General features: G+C 49.1%; 1 protein-coding gene across 20 annotated transcripts in view; it reads right to left on the bottom strand.

Annotated features, from left to right (window-relative positions):
• Positions 1-21,970, bottom strand: part of MAPT (microtubule associated protein tau) — a 122,123-nt gene extending 100,153 nt beyond the window's left edge. For 4 of the 20 annotated variants that reach the window (XM_018065295.1, XM_018065298.1, XM_018065297.1 and 1 more), the window contains exon 1: positions 21,805-21,960. The gene's annotated coding sequence lies outside the window, so the exon portion shown is untranslated. Of the gene's footprint in view, positions 1-21,804 lie in introns of all 20 variants that reach the window. The other 16 variants (XM_018065293.1, XM_018065296.1, XM_018065294.1 and 13 more) reach the window with 9 other exon arrangements.

Raw genomic sequence — 22,392 nt, 5'->3', positions numbered from 1 at the left:
CCACATAGAAGTCTTTTCTTGTATAGAACGACTAGATTCTCAGGAGTGATGCTCTGCCAAAGGACCTCTGATCAATGGTCACACTTCTCTCCAGAAGGGATGGTTTTCCAACCCCTCTGGATCATGGCCATCTCATCCATGTAACAGTGGCATCTCACTATGGTTTTATCAGCAGTCCTTTAATTATGGGCCAGGTCAAGCATCTTTTTCATGTTTGTGGCTCAGACGGTAAAGAATCTGCCTGCAATGCAGAACTGGGTTCAATCCCTGGGTTTGGGAAGATCCCCTGGAGAGGGGAATAGCAACCCATTTTAGCATTCTTGCCTGGAGAATCCCAAGGACAGAGGATCCTGGTAGGCTACAGTCCGTGGGGTCACAAAAGAGTCAGATATGACTGAGAGACTAATACACTCTACATCCCACCCACTTTTTTTTTTCTTCCTGTAAACCATATATTTTTTTCTTTTCCTGGGCATGGATATTTTGGTAAAGCATCTGGGGCAATTCTGAGGTATCCTAGGACCCCCTGCCTATTCTGGCTGACCCAAGGCTCCTTGAAGCTCTAACACTATGGATTCTCGGAGCATCATTAAAAGCCCAGGGATCCAGGGACTGTCCAGGTTTCAGAGAGCCTGACAGTAAGCTGGAGAAGTCCAGCCGTGAGCCTGAGCCTGAGTCTGAACACAGATGTCCAAGCCTGGTTGGGGCGGCCCTCTGTGCATGGGAGAACGGGCCAGTGTGTCTTTAACTCATGTTAGGGTGTGAGGGCACAGGGCACGATGGAGACATTTTGTACCTACTTCCATCGAGAGCTCTTTCTGGGAACCCAGAGCCAGCTGTTCCTGCAACATCCACCCGCTTCCCTCCATTTCAGGTCTGTCTGTGAAGTCCTCTCTTTCAGCAACTGGGATTTACCCAGCTGTTCTGCTTGGCACCGCCTCCCACCCACCCAACAATGAAAGGGCGCAAGATTCCCAGGGGCGGCTCAAGTGTCAGCAGCGCACTGCAGCATCACTCAAGCTCTGCTAATGGCCATGTGTCACGTGATGTAGCTGGAATGGTTTGTAACTCAGCCTAGATGCACCGGATTAATGGCTAACTCCTCCACCCTTAAACACAGAACTTCTGTTTTATAGGAAGTGCTCAAATGACTGTTGAAAAAATAAATCATTAACACCTGTCTAATTGCTCCCCCCTCTTTTGTCCAGAGGGTAGTTAGTAAAAGTTCAAATTGGTTCAGTTGGACTGTGCTTACAAAGACTCCAAGCATAAGGAGGTCTACTTCCTGACAGCCTCAACCAGCTTTCTTGCAAATTCAAAAGCCCCTTTCTTTGGTCCTGGGAGTGACGATTGCCAGGTAAAATATAGGATGCCTAGTTAAATTTGAATTTCAGATAAACAACAAATAATTTTTTTAAAGTATGTCCCAAATCTTGCATGGGACATATTTAATTGTATTGGTTTCCAATACAATGTGGCTGCTGTAACCAACGACCACAAACCGAGTGGCTTAAAACAACAGGTATTTATTCACTCAGAGGTTTGGATGCCAGAAGTCCAAACTCAGTATCACTGGGCTGAAAGCAAGGGGTTGGTAGGGCCGTGTTCTCTCTAGGAGAAAATCCCTTGCTTGTTTCTTGTAGCTGCTGATGGCTGCAGGCATCCATAACACCCTCATCTCTGCCTCCATCATTACATCATCTTCTCTTCCACATTTTTAATCTCTCTCTGCCTGGCTCTTATAAAACACATGTGATTGCATTTAGGACCCAGATGATACAGGACAATCTCATTGCAAGATCCTTAATTTAATCACATCTGCAAAGATCCTTTTCCCAAACAAGGCCATATTCACAGATTCTTCAGACTTGGATCTGATATCTCCTGGAGGAGGAGGATTATGTAGCCCAGCACACATACATTTTTTTGAAAAATGGTTGTTTATCTGAAATCCAAATTTAACTAAGCATCCTGTGTCTTAATTTGCTAATACTGACAGCCCTACCTGGGCTGGAGCCTCTGCTCATGAAATGGCAGAGATTTAAGGGGTTTGTCTTGAACGGCTCACTGCCCTTCCTGCTATGCTTGTAGGGTCGTGGCTGGTCATTAATGGTCTGAAGTAGGGCTCATGGTTTATGGCGGCATCCTGGTTTCCAAGAGAATCCAACAGCTTAAGCTTCCCAGGTGGCGCTAGTGGCAAAGAACCTGCCTGCCAATGCAGGAGATGTAAGAGACTTGGGATCGAACCCTGGGTGGAGAAGATCCCCTGGAGAAGGAAATGGCACAGAGGATCCAAAAGCTTAGATTAATTTAAAGACTTCACTTTTAAAAAGATTATGGCATAGTACATGCGGTTCCCCTTTTAACACCAAATGCAGATGTGTACCCCTCCATCCTCCAGAAAGGCAGAGGATGAACAGACACACAAGTTATGTTTCTGTTACATGTTCTGTTCTTTCTGTTTTCAAGTCTTTGCTCTTTGGCTACACTGCTTGGATTGTGGAATCTTAGCTCTTCGACCAGGCACTGAACGCGGGCCTCAGCAGTGAAAGCACCAACTCCTAATCACTGGACAGCCATGGAATTCCCAGGTTTCGGGTCTTTTTAAGAGAAATCTTAAAGTTTTAATCAGTGTTGAATTCACTTATTCATCTATTTATTCATTCACTAAACAGCGACCGAGCATTTACTCTGTGCCTTGTACGGTGCCAGGCCCTGAAGATACAAAGATGAATAAAACATCGCCTGAGAGATGAATGCATTAGGGAGCCTGGTGCCCAGGGAAGCCCCTCCAAATGGAATCAGACAAAGCTGTGGAAATTAAACACAAAATAATGGACCCCAGAAGTGCGAAAGCAGAAAATTTTAATGCTTGCTTCAAAACTAGTGGTATAGAAAGAAACCTAATTAATTTACTAATTATCTTTAAATTCAAGTGACTATTTTTAGACTTTAGTTTGGGGGAAAATAACTTGTATTATAAGATGTGTTACTTAGCCAGGGCTGTCTGAACGTGATGGAGCTGTTTCCTGTTTCCATGTTTTTTGGATCCTGGAAACATGAGTGACTGTGAGGCAGATCCTCTGGCCCCAACCCCTCCATCATGGGCTCTGCCTCAGGCTGCACAGACTTGGTGATGTCACCCTTCACCTGCAGCTGCCTCCTGCTCCCTATTAACTGGTGCAGGAGCACACTGGGGGATAAATTATGCCCATCCCCCAAACACTTCTTATGATGGACAGGATTTTTTAATAAGAGGAAAAAAGCAATCTGTTCATCTAGTCATGGCAAGACGCAAGCCCTCAAACTGAAATTCCAGGTCTCTACCCTATTAAAAAAAGGTCAAAAACTTTTTCTGGGGGTGAGGGAAGGATGGATTGAGAGTTTGAGATTAGCAGATGCGAACTATCATATATATAGAATAGACATGTAATGGAAATATACATACATATAATTAAGCATATATAAAAAATATATATATAATGCATATATACAAGGTTCTACTCTGTAGCACAGGGAACTATCAATGTATCCAATGCATGTGTGCATGCTAAGTTGCTTCAGTCGTGTCTGACTCTGTGCGACACTATGGACAGCAGCCCACCAGGCTCCTCTATCCGTGGGATTCTCCAGGCAAGAATACTGGAGTGGGTTGCCATAACCTTCTCCAGGGGACCTTCCAGATCCAGGGATCAAACGTGAGTCTCATGTCTCTTGAAATGGTAGGTGGGTTCTTTACTACTAGTGACACCTGGGAAGCCCCAATACATCCAATATCCTGTGATAAATCACAATGGAAAAATATGAAAAAGAATGTATATGTATAACTAAACCAATTTGCTGTACAGCAGAAATTAACACAACATTGTAAATCAACTATACTTCTATAAAATACATTTTTAAAGAACTTTTTCTTTGTCCCTGCTGGGGGAAAAGCAGTGTCTCTTCTTTCCCCTCGGCCCAGGCACTGGCAGTTGAACTAACCGGCAGGACCCCTCAGACTCAGTCAGTGAATGAAGAAGTCAGGGTGAGGCTTGGATGCTGGGAGCCAGCACAGGAGATCCCACCCATGACAAGGTCATGCGGAAAGACCTGACGGGCAAGGTGAGTTAGGTCTCAAGGGGTCCTCTGTCTGAGCATCTACCCTGAAACCAAAATCTGTTTACTGTCTGCTATACTATACTCTTCTGACAGTACAGAGGGCTATCCCCGACCACCTTTCTCTGGAAAAAGTTAACCTAGAGCTCCAATTATTCTCCTGCATAGGAAAAGAATGTTTCAACTCAAACCCCTTTGATGGCCCTCTAACTTGCCTAACAGTTGGAGACTCTTACAACTTGTGATTGTATACAGCCCCCCATCCGTGAGAGGCATGCAGCTTAAAGCATCTTAAAGATATAGAGCCTTTTCTAAAGAGCTAAGAATTCACTATTGAGTCAATGACTGCTGCCAGGCCTCCATATCCTTTATCTTTTAGGCACCTGGGAGGATATTAATCAATGTAATCAGGATGCAGAAAGGGAATATAGTAGTTTTCATGTTAGCAACACTAGACTTTTGAGTTAATGAATTGTCTCTTTGTTATAAATCACTGTACTCCTCTTTCATTGTTATAAATTGTTGTGTCCTTGCTATGTAAGAATGAAACTTTATTTAGTGCCTTCTGAGAGTGGCACCAGACTTTGGGAAGAACAACACCATTAAGGCAAATAAGTCTTCTGGTTGACAAACCCTTATCAGAAAAGGGCCGTAAAATGTTAATTGGCCTTCTGGCCAGAAGATGATGTAAATCACCTAAGAGTTGTGTATACAGCTAGGAATGCAGAGAGAAAGCCTGGTCTCCATAAGAGTCAGGGCTGCTGACGCTGCATAATTTTGTATTATCCACTGATCTCTATGTACAATCAAAAGTATAAAAGGCCTTTCCGGACAATAAAGGATGGATCAGTTTCTCGGACCAATTTCTCAGGCCAGCTTCTCGAACTGGTTTCTTAGAAATCTGGCTCCCCCATGTCTCTCTCTCTTTCTCCCTCTCCCTCCCTTTCCTTTTCAGGCTGAATTCCCATCTGGAGCGTGGAGGCTCGCCAAGTCTACTTACTTGCCCTGGCTTCTAAGACCCACGCGAGAGGGAGCCCAAGGCGGGGCATCCTCCGCTATTCAAACGGGTGCCGGTGGCCTAAGGTAGATGGTGCAAACCTCTTGTCTCGAGGTTTTATTAGTTCTCCACATAAACCAAGTTATTCAGCCTCTTTTCTCCACTAAATTTTCCTACTATACTATTCTTTCCTAATCTCTCTTTATATTTCTAATTAAATAGTCCTTTCCCAGACTCTGACTCAGTCCCCGCTTCAAATTCCCTGGATCCACCGGGGCTGGACCCCGGCACTTGATCTTAAGAGCAGCAGCTCAGGGTTGAGGAACAGAAATCCTGGGTTCAAATCCCTTGTTAGCCCAAACTAGCCAGGTGATTTCAGGTGCCACTGACCTTTCCTGCACCCTGCCTGATTATAGTGCTGTGTATCTATTAATTCCATACTCCTAATTTAACCCCTCTCCTCTCTTTTCCCCTTTGGTAAACCTAAGTTTGTTTTCTATGTCTGTGAGTCTGTTTCTGTTTTATAAATTATTTGATTTGTGTTATTTTTTTAGATTCCACATATAACAAATATACAGTATTTGTCTTTCTCTGCATGAAAATGAGTCAGATTTTTAACTGAGAAGAGACCATTCCTGAAGTCATCCAAATCAGAACAATATTAGTGTATCCAGAAAGCCAGGTCAACCCAATGTTCTTTGCAAACACTGGGCCTTTTGGGGTCGGGGTTTGTTCCGCTCGAAGGTGGCTGTTCCAAGGGTCTCGGCAGTGGAGACCCAGTGATGTAGGGTCTGGTGCCCATCACATGGCCACAGCCTTTGAGGATGAGGTCCCTGCACCTGAGGATAGAGATATGACCAGCATGCCCTGGGCTGTCCAAGCATTCCTGTGCTCCTAGCTCTGCATCCAGGGCCATGTGCAAAGGGGCCACATCCCTCAGCTTCTGCCCAGAACCACAGAACTAACCAGGTCCGAGTCCAGTGCTGAGTACCACCATGTACTCCATCTTTCAGTCTGGGGTCCTTTTAAGAATTTTCTTTCTTTTTTTTCAAAAAATATTTTTTATGTTGTTTATTTGGCTGCACCAGGTCGTAGCTGCAGCACATGTGATCTTCCATCTTCATTGCCGCATTCGAGATCTTTAATTGTAACATGCAAGCTCTTAGTTGTGGCATGTGGGATCTAGTTTCCTGACCCTGAATTGAACCTGGGTCCCCTGCATTGGAGTGCAGAGTTTTAGCCACTGGATCATCAGGGAAGTCCCCTTAAGAACTTTCTTGAAGAAACATTTACTACTCACCTCGAAAACAATTTATAGACTGAAATGATCCCTGTCCTTCCCCTGGGGAAAAAAGAAAAACAACAGAACAGAAACTAGGGCGGGATCTCACATATGGTATCTTGGCTTTATAGCTCGTGTGTGTGTGTGTTGTTGTTTTTTTTAATTTGAGGGAGAATGTGGGAGGCAAGAACAGAACTGAGAACTGACTCTTGTTATAGGTGGATGGAAGGGTGGCTGTGGGAATGTATTTCAACATCATCAAAGCGCCTGGTGAGGCTGCAGACGCTAAATAATGTGGTACATGTGACCCCAACCTCATTGGTGTGTGTCCCTCCTTTCTCTGGTCCCCCTCCCTTCTCCTGGTTCTAGAATGTGAGCTACACTGGAGACCTGTGCGTGGGCTCAGTCACTCAGCTGTGTCTGACTCTTTGTGACCCCATGGACTGTAGCCCACCAGACGCCTCTGCCTATGGAATTCTCCAGGCAAGAATACTGGAGTGGGTAGCCACTCCCTTCTCCAGGGGGTCTTCCCAACTCCGGGATCAAACCCAGGTTTCCCTCATTGCAGGTGGATTTTTTACTGTCTGAGCCACAGTGGAAACCTGGGGGGAAATAAAGTCGATTGCTGACTAAGGGGGATCAGGCAGTACCCCTGAGTGGCTTGGGATATAGGTTTGCCTCCCCTCCCCACTGGAACCCTTTTTCCTAACAGCAGGGACTTACTTCGTCTGCCCAGGAAAACCATCCACATTCAATTAAATTCGTCCCTGGGGTCACTGCCTGGGAACCTGAATGTCATTTAGTCTATACCCCAGGGTTCCTCTGGGACCACATTTTCCAGTCTTTTGGTCCCACCTACCCCTTCGTGGAAATGGTAAGTGTGAACATTTTTCAAGCTGAAAGAAAAATGAGCTTCACTATTTGATAAGTGTGGACCTGCCCACGACACTAAATTTGGTTCTGCCGTCACCGGAGTCATGAAGCAACAGCCTAGTTTAGAGGCTAGCTTTTAGTCTTAAATATTTTCTCTGGGCTCATGTTACATATGACTGGATCGCGGAGGCTGGAAGGCACGGCTTCTTTGGTCATTAGCACTAAAGACATGTCTGTTGGCGTGGAGAATGGAATCAGAGGCGGAGGGTCAGGGGCTCTAAGGACCTGGAGACAGCAAGACAAGGTTCTGGGACTGGGGCACCATCTGGCTGCCTCCCCAGCTCTGAACTCTCTGAACCTTGGTTTGCTCCTCTGCAAAATCAGGATGGTAAGCCCTGCCTCATAGAGGAATAAAGGTTAAATGCAACAATATTTTTAATAAAATTAAAGCCACCTGCTCCTACCATTATTATCAGCATCTTTGTATAGCAAAATAATGGACTAACAGTTAAGTTGGCCTGAATGAAGTAAGGCAAAGCAGAAATTTTAGAATATTTCAAAGGAAGTATGACTTTTATTTTCAAGTCTGTAGAACAACAGAACCATGTACTAGGAGGTGGAGAAGGTACTTTAAACAGGTAAAACTCATCTGACATCAGCCTGTTTGACAGTATCCAGCTGCATGAATCAAGAATAATTATTTTGAGCTTTGCATGTGCCCAGCTCTGTGATTGGGCAAGACACCCAGGGGAGCAGGAAAGCCACACAAGACACAAGACTCGCCCTCAGAGGGCATATCACCTGTGGAAAGACGAAAGCAGCACAGACAAGAAGGAAAATAATTAAGTTAACCACTGTGGTGCTGAGGACTGCTGAGAAATGAAATGTGTTGATGTTGGGATCTCGTGGAGCGCAGTAGCTGGGGGCGGTTTTCAGGGAAGAGTGATCAGGGAAGGTCAGGGTGACTAAAAGAGGGGGAGCAGAAGGGAGAGGGACGTTCTCAACAAAGGTACCGTGGGTGAGCTAGGAGCAGAAAGGGCATGATGTATACAAAGGAGCCGAGAGGCAGGATGGCCCAAGGTGGGGCTGGACCAGTAGGACTAGACAGGGAGGCCAAGTTGTGGCATATGGAGGCGGGCAGGCAGCGAGAGGTGGGGCCTGGCTCAGCAAGGGACAGAAGAGGTAATCGTGGATTCATGCTTGGATGGGGGCAGGGCAGATGACAGGGCTGTTCTGGGAAGAGGAGTTTGGCAATGGCCTGCCAAAGGGATTGGGCGTCAATTTCAGAACTGAACTCGAAAGCAATTCATTATCATTTTCACGATGATCCAGGGGTGAAGCAATAAAGGCAGACGTTTCTTTCAGCACTGGTGCAGATGGATTGGAAAAGGAGAGCAGATCCAAGTGATGTAGAGGAAGAAACTGATGGTTAAGTCGGTTCCAGGATATGGCGGGAAGAAGAGTGTAAGACTCCACGGTTTGCCATATGGGGACTGCAGGATGGGCGGTTCCAAGGAGCAAAGTGGATGGGACTATGGCATAGTGAGGGCAGCTTTGGGGACAGCAAACAAAGGCAGACGATGTAGGGATACTAAGTATGGTCAAAGCCAGCCACTCATTAGAGGAGCCAGGCTGTTGTCAGGGTGGGGGCAACATACCAGCCCAGAAATATCAATACTTCCCAGACTATTGGCATTAAAAAAAAAAAAAATCCTCCATTCCCAGGGCAAAAGCAAATAGACTGTAGCCCAGCACCAGCTCAATTCAAATTCCAAGTGCAAGTGTTCAATTAATGAGCCTGCACCATGCCTCTTGCCACCAAATAGCCATTAGAATATTATACCATCAAAGTCAACTCCAGCCTTTAATTTAATCACTCTTGCCTTAATCGATTCCTGGCACGTGCTAAACACACTGGCGGGAAAAGGCTGCCCCAGGGCATAATTAGAATATGAGATTTGGAACCAAGTCCCTGTTTGACTAGGAGGAAACTGAAACCCCCCCGAGGAAACAGAAAGGCTCCCAGGGAATTAATTCCCTGCGAGGGACACAGCATGAGCCCAGGAGGCCCCAGCCCCTCTCCAACAAGGGGGCACTGGCAGGGTGGGATATCACTTGAGGTCATACTAAAGCCACCGCACCCACTGTCCTGCACCTGGCTTTCAGCTTCCCCTGCATAGAAGGGATAGATGAGACCAGTACAGGCTGGACTGTGGCTGGCTGTCCATGCATTCAGGCTCAGGCCCAGCTGCCTGGGCGTTCACCCCTGGGAAGCAGTCTGTACTTACCGTCTGGTTGGTGCTAAAGGAGAGAGCAAGCGGCAGAGGCTATAACCCGCCAGGCTCAGCCCGAGAGAGACTTCAGATCAGGTGCAGGACTGTGGCTCTCAGGAGGCGCCCTCACCCCTATCCCTGCGGCACTTGTTTTCTGAAAAGCTCAGAGGAATTCTCCAAGATGGGTGTATTTTAGTTCTGTGATTACTCAGTGAGAAGAAAGGCCACATTATCGTCCATTCTCAGAAGGAAGATTGAATAATCCCATTTTACAAACGGAAGAACGAAGGTTCAGGAATTTTTTTCCTTTTTGCCAAAACTCTTGGCTTGTGGGATATTAATTCCCTGACTCTTAGTTCCCCGACCAGGGACTGAACCCAGACCCTTGGCAGTGAAAGTATGCCAAATCCTAATCATTGGACCGCAAGGGAATTCCGGAAGCCCTCTTTATGTATTTATTTTGGCTGTGCTGGGTCTTCGTTGCTGAACCAGGGCCTTCTCTAGTTGTGGTTAGCAGGAGCTAGTCTCTTGTTGCAGAGCACAGGGTGTAGGTTCACAGGCTTGAGTAGTTTCAGCACATGGGCCTAGTTGCTCTGAGGTATGTGTGGCTGATCTTTCCAGACCAGGGACCAAACCTGTGTCTCCTGCATTGGGAGGTGGATTCCTATCTGCTGCGCCACTGGGGAAGTCCTTCCAGGGACTTGACCCTCCAGGGAATCTTAATTATGGCCACAATTGGTAGATAAACAGGAAGGCTGCAATTATACTCAGGGCTGGGTAAGCCAAGCAGTGACAGACCACCCCCCACCCCCCGACCCCCACCAAAATAAAGGATGCCTAACTTTTGGAATTCAGTCTCGCTGGCAGATAAGGAGATGTTCTAAAAAGATTTTTGCTTGGCCCAGATTGTCAACTTCTAACATGAATCCTGCCAGTTAAAAAAATTTTTTCCCTGCATTTCTCATGAGACATCAAGCCATTGGTTCATAATTATTTATAGCACTTTAGTGACATTGAAAGGGATTTATTTCAATGTATTCCATCTGCATTAGTACTCTGCAGGGAACAGAGTGCTGCCACCACTCCTGGCTGCTAAGAAGGGAGGACCTTCAGACCTAGGGCAGGAAGAAAGGAGCCCAGGGAGAGGCCCCCAGGGGGCACATCATCCCCACAAGATTAACCCTGGGGAAAAGATTAATAGGTTTAGAGAAGGTTCAGGTGAGTCTGTGAATGATCAGCCCATTATTTAAGGGGATTTGGGGATGTTTTGAGAAATCCTTTGTTTCTAAGCCGGTCTCATGGAGATAGCAGAGGCAGAAGCTGAACTGCTGTGCCGTGGGCTGGGGCCAGCAGAGAGTTCCTGTTTTTAGCAAATAGACAAGGCAGAAAATGAGCAGCAGAAGGGCAGGCGGCTCTTCCAAACAGCTATTCCTGGCAGTTCTTGGCAAGTGGCAGCTTTGAAAGGGACAGGTTTCATATGAAGCAAACCATGAAGATTATCTTGCCCCAGGGTAGTATGTTATGTACAATTATTTCAGTTTTATAGACAACTTTTGCTTGACTTATCAACGTGTCCGTGCATGTATGTGTGTTAACTCGCTTTAGTTGTGTCCGACTCTTACATTGATTTAAATTCTGACACATTACCAATACCAGCACTGAAAGTTGTACCAGTTTTCAGCAAACCCAATATAAAACACCCAGACATAAATAAGGTAGTGAGTATTCACATTTATATATAAAACCAAAGAGATTCTGTAAACTATAACCTTTCCTTGGGCGCTTAAGCCTATATTATTTATTTGGCTCCTTTAATTTTTACAAGTTCCAATTTGTCAATGTCTTCTTTTGTTTACTGTGCTTTTGGTATCATATTTAAGAAGTCATTGACGAATGGAATATTGTGAAGCTTTTATCCTCTGTTTTCTTCTAAGAGTTTTATAGTTTTGTTTTGTTTTGTTTTTTTTTCAGCCACACTGCAAGGCATGAAAAAACTTTCCCAATCAGGGATCAAGCCTGTGCCCTCTGCATCAGAAGCACAGAGTCTTAACCACTGGACCACCATGGAAATCCTCAAGCCTTTAGATTATTAATTATCCGATAAAACTCTTTTTGAGATCATGAGAGAAGGAATGAGGTAAGCCAGTAGTTTGGTATCACTGTTCAATCAAGAACAATTGGAAATAAGCCTCTCTGAAATGCTTTGTAAATCAATGACAGAACTGGATTTGATCCAAGACAACTCTGTTGACACATAATTTAGAATTCTGGTTCTAATTCAGGGGGAAGGGCTGTCGTTTATCCTGGGGGAGGAGCACAGTTCCATGATTGCATGAATTGGTCCTTTCTGCCACTCCCTTCTTGGCATTATGAGATTGGCTGTGGATCACATCACAGGCAGCTGTAGACTCAGGGGTCTTCTGGTATCTTTTGTGTCCTGAGGAGGAGGACACAAGGATGAAAGTGCCTCCTGAGGCTTTTTGTCGTAGGCTTAGGCCTCAAGACAATATCACCCACCCTTCCAGGGAAACCAGAAAACTAGGCCATAGGCTGGAAGAAAAACCTGCAGCTGGGACCAGAGGTAATTCACGTCCTTCTTCTCTTTAATGCTTGATTTAGCAGTGGAGGAGACAGGACCAAAGGTCCATGAATGAAACATCATTATCAACGTCTTCAGATTTAATTCAAATGTGCTGATTTAAAAATGCCTTTTAAAATTGCTGGACCTTGATCTAAAACTCCCTCACTAAAGAGAGTTAACATGGTCAAGAAAATTTATGTTGAGTTTTATGGGGAGAATTTTGCAACATCCCCTTAAGGAGGGATGCTATGTGAATGAATTCCAAATGCCACGCTAGTCCTGGAAGACAGGCAGGAGATGTAGGGAAGACACGAAAGTATCCACAGTAGGCCCACTCCTTCCAGAAGGAGAAATGAAGGAGGGTAAATACTCAGGGCTGAGTCTCCAGGGCCTGATGTCCATAGCCAGGGCCTCAGCCTACCACAGTCAACCTTCTAGATCCATCATATTTGTTACAATAGTCACACCACTTAAGTATGGTGCAAGCTGATTACATTCAAGTGTTAAATGAATTCTGAAAATCATTCATTGGCTTTAAGAAAACCAAGCTGAATACTTTGGAGAGATTTCATAAAGGTGAGTAATTTTTAAGCTGTCAAACAGGATGTCAAAGATTGTGGGAAAATATAGTAAACCTCTAGCGAGACTCTACATTGAGATTACACACAGTGTAACCCCTTGTTCCTATAGCTGGAAGTCCTAGGCAATGCATTACAGGTGCTGCTTATGCCCAAAAGACAAGGAACTCCAGCTAGCTGACCCAAACACCAAGAGGCCTGGGCTCTACAGCAAAAGATGGGGAGGGGGGAATGAACAACTATCTGGTTAAGTTAAACGTCTGAAAAATATAGGTATCATTTTTTTATGAGTTTCTGATTTAATGACTTTTGAAAAAAAGGTGTTATGACTTTCATGGATAAAGTGTTAGTTGTTCAGTGTGTCTGACTCTTGGCAACCCCGTGGACTGGGCTCCTCTGTCCATGGAAATCTCCAGGCAAGAATACTGGAGTAGGTAGCCAGTATTCTCCAGGGGATCTTCCCGACCCAGCGATTGAACCCAGGTCTCCTCCACTGCAGGCAGATTCTTTACCGTCTGAGCTACGATAAAAAGGCTTCTTCTATTTATTTATTTGGCCACACTGGAAAGCTTGTGGGATCTTAGTTCCCTGATCAGGGATTGAACATGGTCCCTTAGCAGTGAAAACATGGAGTCTTAATCACTGGATAGATTTACTAATAATCAGATTTATTAATTCAGATAGAACTCTGGTTATTGGATGCTTGGCATTGCCTGGATTCAAAATATGTCGAGTTTGCTTTGTTTAACATTTTTCTACTTGACTCTCGGCTGCCACCGTGAATCAGCCTGCTTCCGAGTTTACCCAGTTCAGTACTGCTTCATTATCTCATCTGTAATCTCTCTCCTGAACGGCCTTCCATTAGTTCTGTTGCTTTCTCAGTCTCATCTGTGCTCACTGTTTACGCAATGAGTGAACAGTAAGATATCGGAGTGAAGTGAAAGTCGCTCACTCATGTCCAACTCTTTGCAACCCCATGGACTATACAGTCCATGGCATTCTCCAGGCCAGAATACTGGAGTGGGTAGCCTTTCCCTTCTCCAGGGGGATCTTCCCAACCCAGGGGTCAAACCCAGGTCCCCGGCATTGCAGGTGGATTCCTTACCAGCTGAGCCACAAGGGAAGCCCAAGAATACTGGAGCGGGTAACCTATTCCTTCTCCAGCAGATCTTTCTGACCCAGGAATTGAACTGGGGTCTCCACTGGTAAAGTGGATTCTTTACCAACTGAGCCATCAGGGAAGCCATCGAACTGCTAAGCCAGCTCACCAGTAGTCCCAAGTTGGTGGGAGAGAGGGCGGTTCAGCTCAGGCTTGTGTGTACAGTACACAGCCTATTCCTGGTGTACAGTGGATTTCAGGAAGGAAGAGGGCAGAAGCAGGGACAACAGATCGTAAGTCATTCTGCTCACCTATGGCAAGAGTTCTGTGTGTACACTGACACATGGGTGTGTGCGATTTTCCAGGGGGCTTCACCTCCATTCAAATGACACCACTTGCCTGGTTCCAGATGGGACAGCCTACTTCTATCTTGATCCCCACTCAGTGTAACTATATATCTGTTCAACTGATTCCATCATCTGGGTCAATAGGAGCCTTTGCACATTGATCCAATCACAAGAGTCTACTCGAAGGTTGCTGGCCATGGAGCCATTTAATGAGGAATTATTATGTGCCAAGCCCTGGGCTAAGCACTACATCACCCCACTTAAACCCCATAGCAACCGGCAAGATAGGTACTATTGTACCTCGTTACAAAGAAGAAAAAAACCCCTCTAAGAGGCGAAACAACCCAGCTTAGCGCTTGCAGTGAGTAGGGAAGGGGGATTTGCACCCAGGAGTTCTGATTCAAGCCCCCATCCTCAACCATTAGGGCAAACATGTAGCTTCTACATGCAAGACACTGCCCTGAGCTGGGGAACCTGCCCAGGGAAAGCCAGTATCTGCCCTCCAGGCACTCACAAACCTTCCCTGAATAGCTGAGGCACAGAATGCATTTCTTGGGGATTAAATCTTAGTCTTCCTGATGAGGGCAGGTGCAGAGCCCATTGAAATCTCAACCAAGCAAAAACAATTTCAGATAATCCACCTGGAGGTCATTCAAGCTGGCATTTTGTGGAAGCTGATTCCTACCCCTATTCTGTGCTTATGCTCAGCCACTCAGTTGTGTCTGACTCTTTTGCGACCCCATGGACTGTAGCCAGCCAGGCTCCTCTGTCCATGGAATTTCCCAGGCAAGAATGCTGGAGTGGGTTGCCATTTCCTACTCCAGGGGATCTTTCTGATCCAGCGATCGAACCCATGTCTCCTGTGTCTCCGGCATTGGCAGACAGATTCTTTACCACTGCGCCATGAAATGTTTCCTAATCAAAGAACCCTCAAAGCTCAAAAACCACCCCGAGCTGGCCTCAAACTGTCTCCTCGCACTCAGGTGGGGGCCATCTATGCAGAGAAGGAACCTGGCAGGAGCGTGGCACCTGAGTCAGGGAAAGAAGCCTTGGACAGCAATCCCTTTGGCAAGGGAACAGAAGACAGTCTGGAGTGTGTGGTATGTGTCCAATCACCCACACAGGAGGCTGTGTGAAGCAGCAGGATCGCAGCTGGGTGGAGTGGCAGTGAGTCCTGTGGGTGGAGGATTCCAGGTCGCCCCTCTGCACCACAGTGTGACAGAATATTTACTGCAGAGCCTGGGCCCCAGAAAGTCAGAGAAGCCCCCAGGCCCACCTTTGCTGAGGGGGACTGAGATTCTTGCCTGAAGTCCTTCCTATGCCCACCCCACTCCTCTCACACCCGCAGGCTCAGAGCTGGGTCCCAGTGGCAGCTGCTAAAGCTTCAACCTCTCCAAGGTGCAGAACCTAAGATGGGGATCAGATGTCCCTAAAACTTCAGTAACTTGACTTTAACCATAGCTGAGTCTATGTCACAATCCCCTAATCTTGATTTCTAGCCTTCTTTGAGCCAAAAAGGCCTGGCTGCTCCTTTGTATAACCGAGAAGTCCCAATACCCTGGATTTGGGGGGAAGAGGTTTAAGATCCCCAGGGTATTTTCCCTGTTTTATAAACAGGCACAGAGGTTGAGTGAAACCCTTGTTTCACTTGTCAAAGCCGAAATTCCGAGCTTTAGGCTGTGCTCCAATTAGAGACTCTTTACAAAAGTTCATGTGTGAGTCAGTGGTTTTGGAATTAGAATATTCCACTGGGTCAATGTTATAGATTGTGCTTGGGTTCCTGCTAACCCACAATTGCCTGTTAAGCCCACGTGCAGCTGAACACGGAAGGAGTCTATTGGCAGACACTCAGCTCCACTACTCACTGGCTGTGTGACCTTTAGTGAGTTACTAAACCTCTCTGTACTCCAGTTTCCCCATATATAATACTGAGTTAACAGAACCCGCCTACATAAAGGGGCTGTTGTGGGGATTAAATGAGGTAATCTCTGGGGAGCACCTGGGCTTCCCAGGTGGCTCAAGTGGTAAAGAATCCGCCTACCAGTGGAGAGACCTGGGTTTGTTCCCTGGGGCAGGAAGATGCCCTGGATGAGGAAATAGCAACCCACTCCAGCATTCCTGCCAGGATAATTCCATGGACAGAGGAGCCTGGTGGGCTATAGTCCATGGGGTGGCAAAGAGCCGGACACGACTGAGCACACACCCTAGGGAGCACTTAGAACAGGGACTCCAAGAAGATACTCAAGGAACATGAACATGAAAGTCGCTCAGTCGTGTCCAACTCTTTGCAACCCCATGGACTGTATAGTCCGTGGAATTCTCTAGGCCAGAATACTGGAGTGAGTAGCCTTTCCCTTCTCCAGGGGATCTTCCCAACCCAGGGATTGAACCCACGTCTCCCATATTGCAGGCAGATTCTTTACCAGCTGAGCCACAAGGGAAGCCCAAGAATACTGGAGGGGGTAGCCTATCCCTTCTCCAGTGGATCTTCCCGACCCAGGAATTGAACTGGGGTCTCCTGCATTGCAGGTGGATTCTTTATCAACTGAGTTATGAGGAAAGCCCCATAAGACACCACTAAGATGATGGTGCCAGGGTAACGGTGTTTCTGTAGCAGGGCTTCTCAACCCTGGCTCTAGGACTTTTGCGGCCAGGTCTCTGAGGCACTCTGGGCCTTGTTCAGCAGCATCCCTGGCCTCCATCCACTAGATGCTAGTAGCACCCACCACCCAGTTGTGGAAATAAAAAGTGTCTCTAGACATCCCAGTGGCCCCAGGGGTTGAGAACCACTGTTTTACAGGAAGGCCACTGACAGTTCCAACTGAACGTCGGATTCCTCTTTCTGCTGCAGCCCACTGGTGACGCCGGGGTGTTCTCTTCCCCTCACTGGCTGAAATGCCCCTCCCCTGCCAGCTCCAAGTCTAGTGGAAGCGCCTCGGCTGGAAAGTTAGGAATGGGTGGTCAGGGGGGATTTTCTGGGGGTGTGGTGGGGTTGGGGGTCCTCTAAGGGGAATGATGAAAAATGGGAGGAAGGAGGAGCAGAGGCAAAACGGCTTTTCCCTCTCTGACCCTCTGACCTCCTGCACGAGGTGGTGGGGAAAGGATCTTCCTTACCCCGAGGGGAGTGTGGTCTCTCCCCTGTCCGTTCATCTGGCAAATGAAGGTAAAGTGAGTGGTGGGGACTAGGCTGGGGACACCGGCAACAGGAAGGGGGAAGGCGGGGAAGAGGAGGGGAGGGGAGGGGAGGAGGGGCTCAGGCAGCGTTCTGGGTGTCATTTTGACAGAGCAGCTGGGGACAAACTGGATTGGATTTCTCTCCCAAGTTTCATTTAAAAAAAAAAATTCATTTATTTGGGTGCACCAGGTCTTAGCTGCCAGGTGTGAGATTTTTCAGTCGTGGCATGTGGGATCTAGATCCTGACCAGGAATCGAACCCCTGCAATGGGGACTCCATGTCTTAGCCCCTGGACCACAGGGGAAGTCCCCCTAAAAGTTCTTTTTTAAAATTTACTTATGTTTAGTTGAAGGATAATTGCTTTGCAGTATTGTATTGGCCCCCAAGACTTCTTGATGACATGACCTCAAATAAGGCCCTCCTTCCATTCTGCTTTCTTTTCATCACTTTTTTCAACCTGCATTTTCCCATTTTATCCATTTATTTGTTAAATGAGCATGGCCCAAAGACCTGCTGTATGTCTAGCACTGTATTAAGCTCCTGAGGGTGTTTTTGTTTGTTTGTGAGTGATTCTTTTTCAAGGTGAGCCTAAGGAAGGTACTAATTAACTAAATGGAAGGCACAATCTAATTGAAAATCAACATACGTTCATGTACATAGCTGTGGAGCCACCCAAATCATATACATAAATGCTGAGGAAAGGTGGAATAAAAAGAAGTTTCTTAAACTTCTCAACAAATGGGCTTCATGAATTGATGTTAAAAGGGCAAAAGGAAAATTCAGCTTAAACAAAGGGCACCCCAATTCTGTAACATCTCCAGGCTGCCACAGCTCTCAAAGAGCATGTGGGTCAAAGGACATGCTCAAAAGAAGAGGCTATTTTCCCAACTGGAATAAATCTGACCCTTCTTCAATCAAACTGACTGTAAGTTTTTTTTTCTTGTGATTTGTGGGAATAATCCATTTCTTTTGTTCCTGTCAGGGGATCTGTGCCAGATACTAGAAACCACTCAAAAGCCACACCCTTCCGAGATGTGCAGAGGAGGTCAGACGGTCCTGACTGTCATTCATTCCCCAAACCAGCAAAGCTGACAAGTGCCTCTCTCAAACTGTCCAAAGTTGAACCCCAAGAATCAAGCCAGGTTATTGCAGTACACATAACCTGTTATAGAAGCAAATGTTGGTCAAGAAATTGATTAGCTTCAAGAGTCACTCTGGAGTGGTCGCTGGGAGGAGGTGTGCTATTTATTTAGGGGAAGGTTTAGAGATGGAGGAATGCGAAGGCAATTCTTATCGGGCAAACATACAGGCAAACATAAGCAGCATCATAAAACACAAAATGATACTTTAATTAATTACGGTAGGAAAGGCATTTCTCTTTTTGTTGTTGGACAGGTCAGTTGGAGGGACAAGGATCAGAAAAAACCCGAAGCTGTCCTGCTGAGCCTGAAGGCGAGTGGCCCGGAGGGGCAGGCCGGCAGTCCCCTCAACAGGTCCCCTCAACCATCCCAACCCATACTAGCCAGAAACCCGCCCATGGTCCCGAGTGCCTGACGCCAAGCAGGTCTTCCGGACTTAAAACAGCCCCCACCCGCAGTAAGGTCCGGGACAGGAGTCGATGGCCCTCGAATCGGTGCCGGGAAACCCTGATGCGGCGGCTGGCTCAGCGCTTCAGCGTCGGAGCGTGGGCGCAAACGGGGCATCCCTGGAGATCCCAGGTAGGCAAGCGCGCCCAGAGTCAGGGATGGAGTTTCTGAATCAGCGTAGGAAGGACCATCTCCTGGTCCCCGGATTCCCCTGTTCACAACTCCTTCTGGCCTTGCAGACCCCAGAGGCCCATCAAATCGCCAAAACACCGCAAAACAGAGTAAAAACGCGGAAGCCTGTACTGCACTTTGTTTCTAGTACTGGGCTAAAGACACTCGCCTCTGCCGGCTCTTTTCCCCCCAACCGACAGGAGATGACTTCTCTGCCCCAGGTCCATCATGGGCAGCGGTGGCCGCGGGCTCCCCGTTCCCAGGGCCCCTCCGAGACCCTCGCTCTGTCTGGTATCAGAATCTCTCCTCCAGCTCTATTGGCGGGGATGATGCTCGAATTGATCCTTGAACCTCTCCAAACCAGATTCGATCTTGAAGCCACGGGAAGGTTCGGCCTGGCGCGGGCAGACTCTCATCCCCAACCGAGTCATTCCGCGCCTATTCAGATAAATCTGCGTGGCTCGAGAAGACAATTTGGCCCCTAAAATGCTCACCCTTCTCAGAACTGCGCCCTCGCACCAGTTTCCAGCGATAGAATTAACCAGAAAGCCGGCCAGGATCCGGCAAATGGAAGGCAGGCGAGGCTCAGATATGTTCGCCAGGGCCCGAACTCGCCTCTCTATCCCCTCCCCCCTCCCCCAATGCCCCCTCCCCCATCCTCACCTCCCGGTTTCAAGGCGGCGGCGAACTCGGACTCTTAAGCGAAAATCCCGCACAGTTCTAAAATAAAATTCGACTACAATAATAAAAACACGAGAGATGTCTATCTGGGTGGCTTCAGCCACCGGAGTCCAATAAGAGCCATGGGTTCAGGGCTTGCGGGGGAGGTCTCCCTCCATCATCCCCCAGGAGCCGGGGCCGGGGGCCTGGGCCTGCCTATCCCAGGTTCCCAATCTCTGTTCGGAAGGGGCGGGGCAACGCCCCAAGGTCTATTCTCCCGGCTCTTGTGGTCTCCTTGACAACCTCCCCCCTGACCCCCCTCTAGTCCTCTTAATAAAATGGGTGTGGCCCGCAGCACCCGAGAAGACCTCTTGCCCCCTCCTCACAATCTCCCTCCTGGCGAAGCAACAGGGCGTGAAGCGAAGAGGGGCCCCGCCTTCGAGCTCCCACCGGGGATCGCCGGTGCTCCTCGGCGTGCAGCCGGGTGGGGCGTGGCCCGCAGACGCTCCAGGGGTGGGGAGGGGCATCGTTCCTCTGCGGCCACCCGCGAGGCGCGCAGGGACCTCGGATCCCACCCCTTCGGCCCCTCGGAGGCTTTCTGGCGCGCGCCCGGGTTCTGGGAGAGGGCTGCGCGGGGTCACGCCCGGTCCATGCGTGCCCCCCGGGAGGACTAGAGTTCCTCGACCCCGGCGAGCTCCGAGATCTAACAAAGGGCTCGGAAATGAGGGGCAAAAAGCGGGGGGAGGGGCGGGAGCTCTGGTTAAACACCTTCATAGAATAACAGCCAAAAATCAGGGCTGGCAACACAGATCACGTAAGCCCTACACACAAAGCAGTCAAGCCCGCGAGGAAGATCTCGGGTGAACGACCCCGGTACTCAGGCAACAAGATGCCAAGATTTCAGCGCTGATTGCTCCCCTTCCCCTTAATGACAGTCCCCGCCCTGTCCTCCTAAGCTCAGCCATCCGGCTCGGCATGGCACTGTAAAGACGTGACACACCGCAAAAAGATGGCACCTCGCGATCGGAGGGGAAAAAAGCAGGGGTGGAAGTGGGAGGAGGCACAGCCTACCCTCCCCCTCCTCGCCCACCCGGGTCCACACCCACTGCCGCAGTGAGGGGCGAGCCCTGCGCGCCAGCCCCGCGCCTCCGGCAGGGAGCGCACACGCCGGACTCCCGGCGCAGAGCGCAGAGAAAGGGGCCCGCCCCGAAATGCACCTGCCGCCCCTGAGCGGGTCTGTGCGGAGCTGCGGCTGTGCGCACCCTCGAGCCGGGATCTGCAGCTGCGAAGTCCTTCCATATCCCAAGTCCAGGTGACCCCTGCCTTGTTGAGCCTCCACATTGGGATCCGCGCACTACGTTCTCTCGGGCACTGCGCTGCTCGCGTCTCGGTGCCAGGCGCGCGCAGGGGGAAGGGCAACTAAAGTGACAGCGCCAAGACCCCTCCCCATCTCCCCGATTTCACTCCCAGCCCCCAAATGTCCCCTGCGGGTTTCTGAAGGAGGAAAACGAGAAGAGGGTGGGCCACCGCCTTAAACCAAGGGCCGCGAAAGCCCGGCTGAAATCAGGGCCGGGGAGGGATAGGGAGGGGCAGGCAGGGAGTCATCTTTTCTAGAAATCGATCAATACCTTGTCTGCAAACCGAGGCAGAGAAATTGGATTACAGGTTAGGTTTCGGGGGTCGTCATTGGACTCCTCTCCACCCACCCCCCACAGAATCACACGCCCATTGCGGCAAAAGACGGTGTTCGAGCGTGCATAGCAGCCCCCTCCCCCAGATCACCGCCATCCGCGCCCCACCCTGTGGGCACAACCTCTGCCGGGTCCGCGTGAAGCGGGTCTTGTAGACACCCCCCCCCCACACACACACAGGACATACACACACACGCGCGTGCATCCCTTGCATAGGTCCCTTTTCCAAGTCACCCCAATCCCAGCGCTGGAGCGTAGAGGGCGCAAGGAGCGGCCGCCGCCGTTGCCCCCGACCAATGCCCACCTCATGAAACCCATCTCTGAGGAGAGGGGCGGCGGTATGCAGGTGCAGCCGGGCGGACCGGGAGGCAGATTTCGGAGCCTCGCACTTACCTGATAGTCGAGAGGGCGAGGACAGTAGAGGGAGGCAGAGGAGAAAGTGGCTGCGGTGGCGGCGGCAGAAGGTGGGCGGCGGCGGCGGCGGCGGCGCTGCTGCTGGTGCCTGAGCTGGTGGGTGGCGGAGATTGCGAGCGCGCGCACGAGCGGAGAGGGCGCGCTCCGGCGGCCGGCGGCCGGCGCAGGCGCGAGCCGCGGGAGCGCGAGCCTTCCCAGGGGAGGGGCGGGCCGTGAGGCCTCGGTGGGCGTATTCTCCTCCGGCCACCAGTGGGCGCGCGCGAGCGCCCCAAGGTTCGGCCCTTCCCCGCCTCCCTGCTCTCTCCTCTCGGCGCTTCCCGTCCAGGGTCTCCCCTCCTCCCACGACTTGGGCCGCGGCGCTGACCGCAACGCGCACGCGCGCCCCTTGGCGCACGCGCACTGCGGGTCTCCTGTCGCGGTTGGAGCCTTTGTCTTGTTTGAGGGGTCTCCTCCCTTGGGAGGATGGCTTGGTTGCTCCCTGGGTCGAGAAGGGGCTGGGTGCTCCGCCCCCAGGTCCGCTGCCTCTTTTATCCCCCTGACGTCTTGGAGTGATGTCCTGTCTCGGGA

This window comes from Capra hircus, chromosome 19, assembly GCF_001704415.2.
Source record: "Capra hircus breed San Clemente chromosome 19, ASM170441v1, whole genome shotgun sequence".
Classification (NCBI taxonomy): Eukaryota; Metazoa; Chordata; class Mammalia; order Artiodactyla; family Bovidae; genus Capra; species Capra hircus.
Note: the sequence above shows the minus strand (reverse complement) of the source record. Positions and strands in the feature narration are given on the sequence as shown.